The sequence below is a fragment of the Palaemon carinicauda genome, chromosome 3, assembly GCF_036898095.1.
Source record: "Palaemon carinicauda isolate YSFRI2023 chromosome 3, ASM3689809v2, whole genome shotgun sequence".
Taxonomy (NCBI): Eukaryota; Metazoa; Arthropoda; class Malacostraca; order Decapoda; family Palaemonidae; genus Palaemon; species Palaemon carinicauda.
The window spans coordinates 172,552,907-172,559,885 of NC_090727.1; positions in this window are offsets into that span (position 1 = coordinate 172,552,907).

The following is a 6,979-nucleotide window of genomic DNA, read 5'->3' on the forward strand; positions in this document are numbered from 1 at the left end:
TGTTTCACTTCTGTATCTGTCGAAGTTTGTTATAAAGGAATAAAAAGAATAGTAAATAGAAAGTAGTTGGGACATCTGAAAATAGAAAAATGAAAACACGCAAAGGAATCTACTCAACCAAAACTGTTTTCGTTTTCAATTATCAATTTGAATATTCCTTCACGAAGGATCAATTATAATGAAAAGAATTCTGCATAGACTACACTGACAGACATCAGACAATAGGACATCGAATGAAAACAGGAGTGGTAAGGATTCTTCATCAAAGAATAATGGCGGATAACATCAATCATAGAAAATAATTGTTTTTAACAACACCCTTTAGGACTATTATAATGTTATACAGTAATTGCAATGTAGAACCACACCAATGTATTGATTCGCTCATTTATTGAAGTCTGTAGCTAGTAATGATGGTTCCTAAATATTTGAATTATTTTGAGTTGGGTAATATTACTCCACTCATAAAACAGTTCTGCTGATCACTACCCCGAATCTGAATGACCTCAATCTTTCTCTCGTTGATAACCGATCCAGCCTCTTTTCCCTCCAGTGCTAACCTGTTAATAATTTCCTGCATTTCATCCATTGTAGAGGCAATTAGAACTATATCATCTGCGTATTCAAGATCACATAATCTCCCTGTTCTCTTTCCATTGATTGCCATTAGTCATTCCTTGCATTACCTTTTTTATAACATAATCAATCATCATAATAAACGGTAGAGGGGACAGTATTTCCCCTTGTACTACTCCAGTCTTGACTTTACTTGCATTATTGTGAATACCATCAACCCTTACCCTACTACAAGTTTTACCATGCTTATCCATTATATATGATGTTTACAATCTTTTCTGGTATCCCACATAGTCTCAGGATCTTTTTTAAACATTTTACGTGAAATACTATCAAAAGCTTTCTCAAAATAGACAAAGTATTAAACAAGAAGTGATTTTGGTTTATTACACTTTTGAGCTATATGTTGTAGAATAAATTTTCTTATCGTCCCATCCTCTACCTTATATGAAACCTGCATGACCTTTTCAAAGTATTCCATTTCTTACAGATTCTATTCTATTCAATAATAGCTTGGAAAAATCTATCATACATACTGGTGACAAAGTGATCCCTCACCAATTCCCATAATCTTTCAAATCTCCTTTCTTGGGTAATGTACCAACAATCCTTCGTTTTCCATTTAAAAGGCGCGACTTTATATAGCCCTCTATGATTGAATAGTTCATTGAACACAATGGGTGTTTGGATCTCTTCAGTCTTCAACAATTCAGGTCCAAAGCCATCCATTCCTGGTGACTTATATTCTCAGTTGTTTGATTGCCAAAACGACCACTGTCAATATTTAACAAAAAGTAAGGAGGTGTATGTTGCATTTATGGATCTGGAGAAAGCGTATGATAGAGTTGATAGGGAAGCAATGTGGAATGTGATGAGGTTATATGGAGTTGGTGGAAGGTTGTTGCAAGTAGTGAAAAGTTTCTACAAAGGTAGTAAAGCATGTGTTAGGATAGGAAATGAGGTGAGTGATTGGTTTCCGGTGAGAGTCGGGCTGAGACAGGGATGTGTGATGTCGCCGTGGTTGTTTAACTTGTATGTTGATGGAGTGGTCAGAGAGGTGAATGCTCGAGTGCTTGGACGAGGATTAAAACTGGTAGACGAGAATGACCATGAATGGGAGGTAAATCAGTTGTTGTTTGCGGAAGATACTGTATTGGTTGCAAACACAGAAGAGAAGCTTGGCCGATTAGTGACAGAATTTGGAAGAGTGTGTGAGAGAAGGAAGTTGAGAGTTAATGTGGGTAAGAATAAGGTTATGAGATGTACGAGAAGGGAAGGTGGTGCAAGGTTGAATGTCATGTTGAATGGAGAGTTACTTGAGGAGGTTGATCAGTTTAAGTACTTGGGGTCTGTTGTTGCAGCAAATGGTGGAGTGGATGCAGATGTACGACAGAGAGTGAATGAAGGTTGCAAAGTGTTGGGGGCAGTAAGGGAGTAGTAGAAAATAGAGGGTTGGGCATGAATGCTAAGAGAGTTCTATATGAGACAGTGATTGTACCAACTGTGATGTATGGATCGGAGTTGTGGGTAATGAAAGTGATGGAGCGACAGAAATTGAATGTGTTTGAGATGAAGTGTCTAAGGAGTATGGCTGGTGTATCTCGAGTAGATAGAGTTAGGAACGAAGTGGTGAGAGTGAGAACGGGTGTAAGAAATGAGTTAGCGGGTAGAGTGGATATGAATGTGTTGAGGTGGTTTGGCCATGTTGAGAGAATGGAAAATGGCTGTCTGCTAAAGAAGGTGATGAATGCAAGAGTTGATGGGAGAAGTACAAGAGGAAGGCCAAGGTTTGGGTGGATGGATGGAGTGAAGGAAGCTCTGGGTGATAGGAGGATAGATGTGAGAGAGGCCAGAGAGCGTGTTAGAAATAGGAATGAATGGCGAGTGATTGTGACACAGTTCCGGTAGGCCCTGCTGCTTCCTCCGATGCCTTAGATGACCGCGGAGGTAGCAGCAGTAGGGGATTCAGCCTTATGAAGCTTCAACTGTGGTGGATAATGGGGGAGGGTGGGCTGTGGCACCCTAGCAGTACCAGCTGAACTCGGTTGAGTCCCTTGTTAGGCTGGGAGGAACGTAGAGAGTAGAGGTCCCCTTTTTTGTTTTTGTTTCATTTGTTGATGTCGGCTACCCCCCAAAATTGGGGGAAGTGCCTTGGTATATGTATGTATGTACATCTATAGGATGATCATGTTCGGCGTCAAGGATGTCTTTTTCTTTTAGTGGGAGTAGCCTATTTAGTGTCTGTTCAAAATATTCTTTCCATCCCATCAAGCTCTAATTTTAGATTCCTTCGTTGGAAGATTTCTACTTTTAATCCTGAATGGTAACTCACCTCTGTTCATCTTCTTTCCAGGGATTTCTAGAATGCCCTCATATGCATACCTTATACTTCTCCCATCTCGTCTATTTCGATTATGTTCTGTCTTATCTGTAGTAGAATCTATGAACCTTCTTCTGTCTCTTCTACTACATCTCTTTACTTTACTATCAAGGCTCATATTTTCAATTCTTAATAAAGTCAGGTGTGGGTTGTTTCCTATTTTGATTCAAAGTTAAATTTTGCTATTCTTCTTTTCTCTATCAGTTTCCATGGTTCATACCTCATCCACTTCTTTCGTATTACTCCATTTCCCTGTCCAATTTCGATATTGGCAGATTCCTGAAATATTTCTTCAACTTTTTTTTCAAAGACATTTTACATCTTTGTCTTTTGTATTTCGTCATCATTTATTTGTCGCCCTCCATCAGACACTAAGAGTCTGTTCAGGTGGGCCTTGATGTGTGAAAATAATTTCTTTCCAGTTTATATTTTGCTCTGTGTCTTTTCTGTTATTCGCTAGCATTTGTATTCGGGCTTAATAGTTTTCTGATCACTATTATAATACTTTCCAAAGTGATAAGTCTTCAGGTTTTTCTTGAAAGCTGCCATATTTTTGCTATTCTTGACATCAAGTGGAAGGTCGTTGAAGAGTCTCGGAGCAGCATAACAAAAAGTTCTTCCTCTTATTGCATGATTCACACTAATTTCGAATAGCCTATAAGGGTCATCAGCATGTCTAACTCTTACAGCAGCGCTAGTAGCTTGAGGGTAGGGGACCAAGCAATCACGAAGATGTAGGCTTATCACTTGTAAGTGCCTTGTGAGTCAACAAACAAATTTTAAATTCAATTCTAGCCTTAACAGGTAACCAATGTAGATCGATCAGTGCAGGAGTTATTCTCTCCCGGAATTTAATGCCTTTTATCAGTCTAGCCGCCCGGTTTTCCACATTTTGAAGCTTTCTTAGTAGTGTATTGGGCAATTTATAGTACAGAGAATTGCAATAATCAAGCCTTGATATTACGTGACTTATCACTAAAATTTTTGTACTGCCCTCTGTTAAATATTTTCTAATAAATGTTATGTTTTTCAGGTAATAGTTACACACTTTCACTGTATTCACTATTTGATCCCTCATTGACAAATTACAATCTATCAGTACACCCAAATTTTTCACAACAGGCACAATCCTAACATCAGCGTCACCAATTTTTATACTTTGAAATAACTGGTAATTCTTCAAAGCCACCTTGTATGCCAAAAAACATACTTTCTGTTTTATCATCATTTAATTTAAGCTTTTTCCTCTGCATCCATGTTTTTATTTCAGTCATTATCTCATCAATTTTGTTCTTTGTATCTTGTGTTGCTGAAATTGAAAGATAGAACTGACTATCATCTGCATATAGTTTAAAGCCCACTTTTTGTTTTTTCAAGATATGTGATAGCTCGATAGTATATATGTTGAACAAGATAGGGGCCAGAACACTACCCTGTGGTACACCTTTCATAAGAATTCTCTTACTGGATCGGTTTCCAGAAACTTCTACAATAGTCTTCTTGTTCGTTAAGTAGCTTCGCAAATATTCCAGTGCTTCCTCAGTCACTCCAATGGACTTTAGGTCGTCTAGTAAGTACTCGTGCACAACAGTATCAAAGGCAGCACTAAGATCTAACATAATCAAAATTCCACATTTTCCCTCATCGAGAAGACCTATCATATCATTCATTATTGAGCATAAGGTAGTTTCTGTAGAGTGATTAGCTCTGTAGGCCGATTGATTTCCCGGGAATACCTCTAACTCATCAATATGCGCCCATAATTTCTCACTTATGATTTTTTTCAATAAAATTCGACATGTAGGATAAATTTGAAATGGGCCTATATGAATTTAGTCGGTTTACATCACCTTTTCCTTTGTATATTGGTTTGATCAACGCAGTTTTTTCAAAGCTAGGAAAACTGGATTGTGATATACTTAGGTTAATTATATTTAGGTAAATATTATATACAACTTGCTTGTTTGGAGCTTCACTTATTGAACTATTTGGAAAGGGTTGTTTCCACAATATGTATTCTTCATCTCTCTCATAACCTTTAACAAGTCACGCATATTTATTTCCTTAAATTTTTCAACTTCTTACTCTCCTTCACTGGCATAACTGACTGTCCTTCTAACTGATTTTTGGGGAAACCTCTATAAATTTGATCTACTTTTTCATTGCAGAATATAGCAAATTTTTCTGCACAGACAGTTTCAGGCAAGACATAATTTTTCTTTTAACCCATCAAATCATTTAGGTTTTTGTGAAACTCCCTCATGTTCTTAGTTTTTTTTACTTTCGCCGTTGTAGAATTTTCTTTTTGTTTTTTCTAACAGGATGTTATAGTCATTTCTGGCCTTATTATATAGATTTCTGGCTTGTGAGGATTTGGCTCTTTTCCATATACCTTCCATCTTAAGTCTATGTCTTTTTGCCTTTAATAGCTCACTATTATACAATCTAACATTTTCGTGTACAACTAGTTTTTTGCTCTTTATAAGACACTTGGTATCATACATTTTTCCAAAATTGTCATTATATTTTTTGGTATAACACCCAACACATTCTCTATCTACCATATGTTCACATTTAACGTCTCAAAAACTGTAAATGTGTTTTTGCACTCTATAACTTAATCATCGTTTTCACTGCTTTGTTGTCTTAGTTTTTCAATGCTATATTTGGGAGGTAGGTTTACATTATCGTTCCTGGTCTTCAACTTTTGTCTAAGTTTTGAGACAACAGGCTGGTGGTCGCTTACTATATCAGTTTCCTGCCGAAATCTGTTATCCAGTAGTGAGTTTTTACAGATGCATTATTTTTCAAAATGGGATGTCCAAGTGTACTTGTGTATATCTCTGTGTTCAAACAGTATGGTGCTGATAATCAATTTATTAGCAAAATAACAACTGGCAAATCATTCATTTCCACTACACCATGGACACCCATGCACTCACTAAAACCATCATTATCATTACATAGTTTTGCATTCATGCTCCTCATATGAAGAAGAATATCCCGATTTGGCACCTTGTTAACCACCTGAATTTACTGGAAAAAGTTCTTCTTTATTTGGTACTCGCTTCATCAGTAGGGGCATAGCATACTATAATTGTCATACGTCCATCACTAGATTTAAGCTTTACATACAAAAATTCTTTCAACCACTGGTTTCCATTTCTCTACTGCTTGGCTAGCTTGTTTGTTCAAAAGCAATCCTACTATTTGATAGTGAGTGTCATCCTCTCTCCCAAAACATAGCAATTGCTTTCACCCATATAATGCTCTCTTTTCGAGTAAAATTGGTCTCGTTTCGGCGAGTGCACACATATCCAGGCCATATTTTACATAAACTGTCAAAAGCTGCTATATTTTGTCATCCTGGTTCAAAATATTCAGACAGTCCAACTTCCAATGTTAAGATTACTGTTAGTGTTTATAAACTTATTTTTATTTACTGGCCGTCTGGTTCTTTTTACTCTTCTCTCACTTAAAAGCTGCTCGAGACTAAGGACCATCTGTGAGTTCTTAGAGATTCCATAAGCAGATTTTTTTGAACTTTTACATCGGATTCGTTGCTAGTGATTCGCAACAGCCTTCTTGTTGAACTATTTCCAAGGGGGTAGAGTTTCATCAGAGAGGGTGATACAAGAATGCTATCCCCACACTTACCCACACTAGCCTATCCCATTAACCGAGATGGTTTCCGGGGTGTGATCGCCGTTGCTCAAGCAGCTTCTTTGACCTACAAGTGATTCAAGCCCCCCTGACACTTGCGCGCATTTTTGCCACGCACTGGCACGCATTGATGCGCGCCAGTGCGTGCCACTTTTTGGCACGCACTGGTGTTTTTCGCGCACTGTTCACGACCAGTTCACTCCAGTTCGCGCATCGTTCACGCGACGTTCACGCGACGTTCACGCGATGGCACGAATTGGCACGCGTAGTTCGCGCATCGTTCACGACACGTTCACGCGAGTTCACTCATCATTCCGCATCGTTTCCGCATTGGTCACGCCAATTCACGCCAGTTCACGA